This window comes from Pteropus vampyrus, unplaced genomic scaffold (assembly GCF_000151845.1).
Source record: "Pteropus vampyrus isolate Shadow unplaced genomic scaffold, Pvam_2.0 Scaffold226, whole genome shotgun sequence".
In the NCBI taxonomy this organism is placed as follows: domain Eukaryota; kingdom Metazoa; phylum Chordata; class Mammalia; order Chiroptera; family Pteropodidae; genus Pteropus; species Pteropus vampyrus.
The window spans coordinates 1,727,157-1,737,845 of record NW_011889007.1 but is presented as its reverse complement, the minus strand read 5'-3'; positions in this window follow the sequence as shown (position 1 = coordinate 1,737,845).

The following is a 10,689-nucleotide window of genomic DNA, read 5'->3' as shown; positions in this document are numbered from 1 at the left end:
TCTACACTAAAATTAATTTTTTCTGAAGAATATGTGTGTCATTCATTTGTTTGCAGTAAAATTAGTTGATGATAATTATTTGATTATGGCCTTACTCGCTGATGGACTCACTGGCTCTGAGCTCCAGTGCTGGGTGGTGACGTGAAAAATACTAGGGACATACAAGGAGGAACTGAGTTGTCTGGCTTCAGGACAAGGGCTGGGGGGAGGGGCAGCTTTCTCCCACACAGAAGTTCTAGCAGAGGCCATGCTTCCTATATTGAGTCCTCCCCTGCTCAGCTTGCTGAATCACATGGCCGCCATATTTGAATCTCCAATGTAGCTAACGTTGGTCACCCAGCCCTGCTGATTCCCCAAGACCCTGCCCCTCTCAACTTGCCAGACCACTCAAGCTGCTTTCAGTGGATTTTCCATACAAATGGCCTGTCTTAACTCATGCTGCAGAATTTCTTAATATCTCTAAAAGGTTCATAAAAATTAAATAAGCAGTATCTGGTCTCGACATGTTCTGGACCACTTGCTGAGCAGCCCCAAACCTGGCACTAATTGTAGCCAGTCTCGTTTTGTGGCTTGGTTTCTTGAGGCACTTACAAGTCCAGCATGAATGGGAGCCATCAGTGGATTGCTTAGTGGCTCATGCCAGGTGGCCCTGGGCAGGGCACAGGCTGCAGCTGATCTTGGCCTGGGTCAGGGTCCCTCTTAGGAGGATCCGCCTGCACAGCCAGTAACTAGCTTTGGTCTGAACCTGGGGTCATATCTGAGGACAACACACTCAAATGGCAGACATGACAGGAAGCAGAGCCCCGCTAAAGCAGAACCCTGCACCACAGCTCTTCCACCGGTCATGGCCAGTCATCACAACCAGTCAGCCTTAAGATCAATTCTATCCACTGATGAGCAAACAGCAACCAAGGCTCAACTACAAGTGAGCACAATCCCCTCATAAAAGGAACATACCTGGAGCATCTGGCTCAGGTGACCAGGGAGACTGTGCCATTGAACCCACAGCAAATCTACTACACAAGGTCACTCTACTAAGACTGGGAAACATAACAGCCATACCTAATACTTAGAAACAAACACAAGTAGGCAGCTAAAATTTGGAGACAAAAACAAGTATGTTCCAAATGAAAGAACAGAACAAAGCACCAGAAAAAAAGCTAAATGAAATGGAGACATGCAATCTAAACAATACAGAGTTCAAATCACTTGTTATAGGGATGCTCAATTAACTTAGGGGAAGAGTAAATAAACTCAGTGAGAACTTCAACAGAGATAGAAAACATAAAAATGAAGATAGAAAACAAAAAAGAAGCAGTCAGAAAAGAAGAATACGACAATTGAAATGAAAAATAGCTTAAGAGGAAATAACAGTAAGTTAAATGAAGCAGAGGATCGAATCAGTGATTTCAAAGATAAAGTAGCAGAAAATGTTCAATCGGCAACAAGAAAAAAACTCCAAAAAAATGAGGATCATTTAAGAGATCTCTGGGACCTCAAGTTTACCAACATTTGTATCATAGGAGTACCAGAAGGAAAAAAAGCAAGAGCAAAAAATTGAAAGCCTATTTCAAGAAATAATGACTGAAAACTTCCCTAACCTGGTGGGAAAAAAAAATAGACATATAAGCTCAGGACACTCGGAGAGTCCAAAACAAGATGAACCCAAAGAGGTCCATGCCAAGATACATCATCATTAAAATGTCAATGGTTAAAGACAAAGAATCTTAAAAGCTAAAGACAAAAAGAGAATCTTAAAAGCAGCAAGAGAAAAGCAGTTGTTATTTACAAGGGAACTCCCATAAGACTGTCAGCTGATTTCTCAACATAAATTGCAGTAAGGAAAGGAATGGCATGAAGTAGTCAAAGTAATGAAAAGCAAAGTCCTATAACCAAGAGTACTCAATGCAGCAAAGCCATCGATTAAAATCAAAGGTCAGATGAAGAGCTTCTCAAACAAGAAAAAACTAAAGGAGTTAATTATCACCAAGCCAGAATTACAAGAAATGTTAAAGGGACTTCTTTAACAAAAAGAAGAAAAATAAATAAAAATATAAATAATAAAAAGGCTATAACTACATATCTAGCAACAACTACTTTAAATGTAACTAGATTAAATGTTCCAATTAGCAGACAGAGTGGCTGAATGGATAAGAAAACAAGACCCTTACATGTGCTGCCTGCAGGAGACCCACTTCAGATTGAAAGACACACAGACTGAAAATAAAAGGATGAAAAAGATGATTCATGAAAATGGAAACAAAAACAAAAAAAAAAAGGTGGGGAAGCAATACTTACACCATTCTTTTAAGTAAGGTTACATTCTTTATTTGAAATTTTTCTTGTTTCTTGAGATATGCCTGTATTGTATGAATATCCCTCTTAGGACTGCTTTCTCGGTGTCCCAAGATTTTGTCGTTTTTATTTATCTCTAGGTATCTTTTGATTTCTTTCTTAATCTCATTATAAACCCATTCATTGTTTAATAGCTTATTGTTTATCTCCATGATTTGTGTATTTTTCAGGGTTTTTTTTTTTTTTGTAGTTCATTTCTTGTTTTATATCACTCATTTTGTGGCCTAACATTTGATCTATCCTGGAAAATGTTCCACATGCACTTGAGAAAAATGTATATTTTGCTGCTTTGGGGTGAAACACTGAAAATATCAATTAAGTTCATTTTATACAGTGTTTCATTTAAGGCTATTGATTTCTTATCGAATTTCTGCCTAAATGATCTGTCCTTTGGTGTCAATGGGATATTAAAGTCTTATACTATGAGTGTATTACTGTTGATCTCTACTTTTACGTTGGTCAATAAGTGCTGTATGTATGTATGTATGTATGTATGTATGTATGTATGTATGTATGCACTTCTATACTTCTATATTGGGTGTATATATGTTGGCAAAGGTTATATTCTCTTCCTATATTGATCCCTCTTGTTGTTATGCCTTTCTTTAATGTTATTTTAACCTTTGTTTTAAAGTCTATTTTGTCTGATAGAAGTATTGGTACCCCAGCTTTTTCTTATTGCCATTTGAGGGAAATATCTTTTTCTGTCCCTTTACTTTCAGACTGTGTCAGTTGATCTGAAGTAGGTCTCTTATAGACAGTATAGTCATGGGTCTTGTTTTCATATTTATTTAGCTGTCTTTTGATTGGAGCATTTAATCCGTTTACATTTAAAGTGATTATTAATAGGTATATAGCTACTGCCATTTTATTATTCATATTTATGGGTTCCCCCTCTTTTTTTTTTTAATAAGTTACCTTAACATTTCTAGTAATACTGGTTTGTTGGTGACGCATTTTTTAGCTTTTTCCAGTCTAGGAAGACCTATATTTCACCTTCTATTTTAATTGATGGCCTTGCTGGATAGAGTATAATTGGTTGTAAGTTCCTGTTTTTCATAACTGACTATTACTTGCCAGTATCTTCTGTACAGCAAATTTGAAAAAATCAGGCCATCATGGCAGTTGACATCCACCACAACAAAGACTGAAATGTTTGGCACAAGGAACCCAAGAGGTAGGACATCTACCTAAGGCTGTTGGTTGCACCAACTGGCTGCCTCTAACCCTTTCTTGCATGATCTGGAAGATCAAGCTTCCTGGCAGGAAAGGCAAAGTCTCTGAAGTTATAGGGAGTATAACCAATAATGTAAGTGTCACGGAAATTCCTAAAATGAAGGTGTGTGTGAGCAGCTGCGATGGAAGCCATAACTTTAAGACCTAGGGCAAGATAAACTTTCAAAGGTAAGCACCTTTGAAAAGGCAGACATAGAATCCAAAAGGGCTGTGGCACTGCCCTGCTCTCTAATCCTCAAAAGCACTGAGTAATGAACAGGCATTTAAACAAATTCCCTAAATAAACAGTAAATGTGCTTAGAAATACATATGAAAATTGAAGACCTTATCCCAAAACTATTTCAGATGTGACACGGAAACACTGCTGGAGCCTTAAAGCTGGAATCCAACTGGGCTTAATAAGGAACTCAGATAACTCAGATGAATAATGCTTGAGGCAATGGCTTTAAATTGAGCCACTTCCATTCTGCAAGTTTCTATTTCCACTTGATGCTAAAAAGGCATACTATATGAAAAGTGATAATAGCGAATTTCAATTACCTGCAGTATTGTTCTAAAAGATGATTCCACATCTGCAGTTTGTGAAGCAATTTAGGACTCTTCCAACATCTATAAAGTGTGAAAGCTATTAGGAAAAACTGGCAGTTTTAATGTTGGAATTTCATAAGAAGCAGTATTAGGCTGCCATGTTTTGGAAGGGAGCGTATATTCGGAAGAGACCTCAAACCATCGCCATGAACAGTGTCATTTGTTTTCATGAAGAGGGAATAGGAAAACTATATCCTTTAGAACCAGTCCACAACACATGCAACGGAAACATGTTTTTGAATACCTGTGTTCTGTAATCCAGAAGTCCAGTAAACAATTCAGTTTTAGTATATCGATGTAGGCTGTGAAGTCTGATGCGGCACTAAAACAGTAAATAGGAAGTGATTAAAATTTTTACCTGTAATTCATATAATACATTTTTGCAATCTCTTTGCCTCCGTGTTCTTGACCGAAGTGAAATTTAACCCCAATCTCTCACAATTGTAGCACTTTTTATGAAGCAACGTGTTTTCAGGACCAAAGAGCCAGTTGGAAATACTCTTGAGAGATCCACGATCTTGAACTTACCATCTGCACAGACTACATGAGTAGGTACTACTGCAGTGGCAGCTTGCTTGTCGTTTATAGAAGCAGCTCTGTAAGAGATGTCCTATACAGTGTTCCTTTTTCGAGGAGAATGAAAAGCCACAGTGTCTTGTGTCATTGTCGAATGCGATGAGAAATCTTTCTAGTGAGGAGGTGCTCGTGATCTGTCTCCTGAGCAACACCTTTCCATAAATAAACAGTAAATGTGCTGTGGAATGCATATGGAAGTTGAAAGCTGTTTCTCGAAGACGTTTCAGATGAGGCACTTACACACTGGTGGAGCATTAAAGCTGGGATCCAAGTGTGCTTAATCATAAAGTTATATCACTCTGATGAATAATGCTTGAGGCAACACATTTGAATTCAGCCACTTCCATTCTGCAAGCTTTTGTTTCCATATGGTGCTCAAAACACGTCCTATATGGCAAGAGATACATAGATCATTTGAATTGCCTACAGTATTGTTCTAAGAGGATACTTGACATCTGCCATTTGTGAAGCAGTCTGGGACTCTTCCAACATCTGTAAATTGTGAAAGGAATTAGAGAAAACTGACAGTTTTCACGTAAGAATTTCTTACGAAGCGGGATCAGGCTGCCGTGTTTTGGAAGGGAGGGCATATGCTGAAGAGACCTCAACCATTGCAATAATCAATGTGGTATAGAGTTTTAAAACAGTGGTTCATTTGTTGTCATGTAAAGGGGATAGGAAATCTATACACTTTAGAGATGGACCGCAGCACATGCAAAGGGAACAGGTTTTTAATACCATCATTCTAGAATCCAAAATTCCAGTAAACGATTCCGTGTTAGTATTGGTGTCGGCTGTGAAGTCTGATGTGGCACTCGAACAATATATAGGAAGTGATTACAGTTCTCACCTATAATTCGTGTAATACATTTTTGATTTGATCAACTCTGCCTCAGTGTTCTTGACTGGGGTGAAATTCAAACCCAAAGTCTCATGATTGCAGCTCTGTTTATGATGCAACGTGTTTTCAGTACCAAAGAGCTGGTTGGAAACACTCTTTAGAGATCCATGGACTTGAACTTACCATCTGCCCAGATCATGAGCAAGTACTACTTCAGTGGCTGCTTTCTTGTCATTTGTAGAAGCGGCTCCGTAACAGCTGTCCTGTACAATGTTCATTTGCCGAGGAGAAAGGAAAGCCACGGTGCCTTGCATATGATGTCATTGTCGAATGCAATGAGAAATCTTTCTGGCAAGGAGGTGCTATAATCTATGTCTTCAGCAACACCCTTCCATAAATGAACAGTAAACCTTTTGTGGAATGCATATTTAATTTGAAGGCCTTCTCCAAAGACGTTTCAGAAGTGGCACTGACACACTGGTGGAGTCTTAACGCTTGGATCCAAGTGTGCTTAATCAGGAAGTTACATCACTCTTAAGAATAATGCTTGAGAAAATGGCATTGAATGGAGCAACTGCCATTCTGCAAGCTTCTGTTTCCATGTGGTGCTCCAAACGCTTTTGTAAGCCAAGTGATTAATAGATCATTTGAATTGCCTGCAGTATTGTAATAAGAGGCGACTTGACATCTGCAATCTGGGACTCTTCCAACATCTGTAAACTGTGAAAGCAATTAGGGAAAACTGGAAGTTTTCATGTTGGAAATTCGTACGAAGCAGGTTCAGGCTGCCATGATTTGGAAGGGATTTGGAAGGGAGCATATATACCGAAGAGACCTTAAACCATTGCGATAATAACTTTTGATGTCATGAACATGGACGGGAAAACTATTTGCACTAGAGAGCACCCACAGCAAGTGGAAAGGAAACATATTTTTGAATGCCTATGTCCTGGAATACGGATGTCCAGGAAAATATTGTATGCTAGTATTGGTGTTCACTGTGACGTCTAAAGCCTCACTCTGACTCATACATAGGAAGTGATTAGCACTCTTTCCTGTACTTCATGTTATTTTTGATTTGAGCACACTCTTTTTCTCAGTGTTCCTGACTGCATTGAAATTCAAATGCATTTTGTTCTGAGTGTAGCTCTGTTGATGATATGACTTGTTTTCAGTATCGAATGAGCTGATTGGAAACATATTTTAGAGATCCACGGTCTTTGAACTGACCTTCTGTACCCATTGCATGAGCAAGTCCTAAACCAGTGGCAGCTTGCTTGTCATTTATCAAGGTGGCTCTTTAAAACTTGTCCGGCACAGTGTTCCTTTGCCAAGGGAAACTGAAAGCCACAGTGTATTGCATGTAGTATCTTTGTCGAATGCAATAATAAATCTTTCTGTTGCGGAGTTGCTTTAATCTTTGTACTTGTAATGACAGTAAATGTGTTGTGGAATGTATGTGGAAGGTGAAGGCCGTATCCCATAGACATTTTAGACGAGGCACTGACACACTGATTGGGTCCTAAATCTGGGTCCCCAAGTGTGCTTAGTCAGAAAGTGAGATCACTCTGACCAATAATGCTTGCGGCCAAGGCTTGGAAGTGAGCTACACCTGTTCCGCAGGCTTTCATTTCGGTATGGTGCTCCAAATGCATCCTATAAGCCAAGTGCGAAAACTTGAGTCCTTTAGAAACACTTGGAAACACCAGGGACAATGGGGGCCTCCAAAGATACCCGGGTACACCATGGATACCAGGGACTCTTAGATCCACCACGGATACTGGGGTCTTCCAGGGACACTAGAGTGCTGCTGGGACACTTGGATTCCCCATGGTCGCTGGGGCCCTTAAGGGCCGCCAGGTTGTGAGAGTCGTTTGGAGTATGTAACCTGTACTCCTTTCAAAACATAGAACATTCTCCTCACTCCATAAAGTTTCTGCTCTTACCTCACTCCACACCCACAACCTGAGCTTATCTTCAACCACTGTTCTGATTTTTTCCCTATCACGGATTACTTTTTGCCTGTTTTTGAAATTCATACCAATAGAATCATATATAGTTACTCCTTTGTGTATCTTATTTTGCTTGGTGTAATCCTACAATAAATTTGAATTCATAATAAAAGAGGAAATAAATGTTTCCTATACACCAGGAAGTCTCATAAGTGCTTTACATATATTAACATCCTAAACTCTCAATACTAGTCTATGAATTAGGCACTCACTTTTCCATTTTACAAAAAGTTTGTTACTTGCCTGAAATAACCAGGCTATTAAGTGGTAGAGTCTAGACTTGAACCCAGTCTCTCCCCAAAGTGAATACTCTGAATTGCCATGCCGTGGAGCACTGTCTCTGTACCAGTGTGCAACACAAGAGCTACAGTGATGAATCAAATATAGTCTTTGTCTTCATGGTGTTTACAACCTAGTGGGATTTGGGATGGAAAATATTAGTCAAACAAAGAGAGTTGTTTATATGATAATAAGTGCTACTGAGAAAAATAATTCCCAATAAACATAAGAAAAGTGGGAACAGGAGACTTACTTATTTAGAGATGGGAAAGCCTCTCAGTTCAGAGGACATTTGAGCAGAGACTCAATGAACTGTGGCTTCATGAGGGAATATCAGTCTAGACAGTACAAAGACCCTAATGCAGAACTATGCTTGGGTAATAAAGCTACAGGAATACTAGTGAGGCTCCAGTGGAGGAAGGAAATAGAGTGGTGGAAGGTGAGGTCAGTGATGTAGGAGATCCCGATTGGGGTCTTCTAGAAAATGGCAAGTATGTTTCGTTATACTATTAGTGCAATGGCATATCACGAAATCAGAACAATCCATGTTAAAGGGACTAGAGAATAAGAAAACCAAAAGAGGATGTTGCATATTTGGTGGCTGGAAGAAAAGCAAGGAAGTAGAGGTGAAGGGAAGGAGCAATTATTGAAATATGAGGACACAGTAGAGAGAAGACTGCACTACGGGGCTGAGAAGAGGTCTACGGTAGTATCCAGACCCAAGTTCTCCTGCAGGGATACAGCCAGAATGGGACCTCACTCCACTGAATTCCTCTGATCTCCTACCTGGGCTCCTCATTGACCAACCTAGATAGAAGCACTAAGGCAAATGAGCCCATTAGAGTAGTCCATATGGGTTAACCTCTCTAGTCCACCTCTCTAGTCAAGGTGGAGAAGAGTGGGTCTGGAAGAATAAATAGAACATAATCCACACTGTCTACTCCCTTCAACTTCTTGACAGACTCTTGTCCTTCACCTAGTTATAAGTTCATGTTCTCAAACAAGATACAAAGAAAGCCCATTGGCTACTGTATTGTCCTAGGGTAGTATCAATTTGATCAAACGCCCACTAGAAACCTGAGACTTTTGGCACAGCCAGTGTTTTACACATAAGATAAAGAAAGAAAAGAAGGCTCATGGGGGTAAGTGGAAAAAGAACAATTAACTAAAAATATAGCTGCCTTCTGTTCCTGTATCTGCGCCTGGTCAGACAGCCTTGAATTCTTTTACAACTCTTTCCATGTTCCCCTTGTCTCTGCCAGCCCCATGAGGCTCATTACTTGACAGTGTGAGCTTAGATCAGGCGGAGATTTTTGCTTAGTGAGTTCTATTGAGTATCTCTTAAGGAGAGAACCAGGATTGGAAAGAATAAGAGAATGAACTGTAATCAGTTAAAAACAGATTGCAGTTGATCCCATGGGGAGCTCTGGAGCTGGGGTGGCTCTTCAGGAGTGTCTCAGATTGAGGCAAAGGAACTGGGCCTTTGTACTCCTCACATGAACCAGTCATTAGAAGTGGGTTGTCCCTGGAGAGTGGCCATAACTCTAGGTACGGCACTTTCCTTTGGCCCAAGGGAATTCCCAGGGAGGATGGCAGCATAAGCCATTAGCAGCCAACACTTTGAACAGCTGGGGGAGTGAACGACGGTCCTGAAAAGAATTAGAAATATATGTCTCCATTATGGCCCACCACTTATATGGCCCAGATGCACTTGCTTCTTAAAGTGCACACAGCATTATGGTTGGTCTTGTTGCCTCGAGAAACAAGAGGAAGATCACTAGGATAAATAATTGATAGCTCTTGACAGCAGCTTTTCATGATGTTGCAATTGATGCCTCTAACAACTAGAGGTATATCAGCACACTCCTTTACTGTCCCATTCTAGATTCCCTCCATGCTCGGCTAGCACCTCTGCTGGTCTAGAAACCCCTGGCACCATGCTCTTCTCAGGATACAGCTGCTACACTTGTGTATCAACCACATTTAAGAAAGATATCGAGACATCTGAGTACCAAATGTCTCCTGTGCCAACATTGCATAACAGAAACCCCACATCTTCTGGAATGACAGGTGTCTTCCTTCCCTCTGTGCTTGTCTCATAGCAGTCATAAAATTCACCAGGACCCTTAGGTTACATTTTTTGTGCGTTCTTCCCAAGAGCCCCAGGACCTATCATACATAAATAACACCTGTGGAGGCAACTTTTTAGAGTACATGTGGGAATATCAATACTTTGGCAACACCCTGGACACTACAGTAGCTTAAAGAACTGCTATGCAGGGATACAAAGTTTCCATTCAGGTGACTGACAAAAGTGGATTCCAAGAAGGAACAGGGATGAACGTTTCTGAACTTGCACTTGCCCCAGTGGATCCACTTTGACTATCTTGCTGCACTCAGGAAGTTAGTCAAGATGAACTATGTCAATGGGCTTTCTTACCTTATGGCTTCTGGTTGGGTTCGGTCAAGGGGAGCCTAGGAATTAAATCAAAAGGATGAAAGAAGTCTTGCCCGAGTTGATTTCTTACAGAACCTGGGGCTGCATGTTACCTCTGACCACCTCTCACCTGCTGAAATACAACTCTCTCGTCTCCAGATTTCAGTAATTGTTCCCCGCACCTGCCCCTTCAGGCTCAGGGGTGCTTAATAGAGACCTGCCCTTATCAGCTACTAGGTAACAACTATCCTTTGGGGCTTTTTCTACATCCTCTCTATAATTCTATGAGTAGCCACAAATTGTCCAAGTCAGTTGTTTCCTGCTGGGATTCTTAACATGCCAACTCACTGGAAGTATAAGGGAAA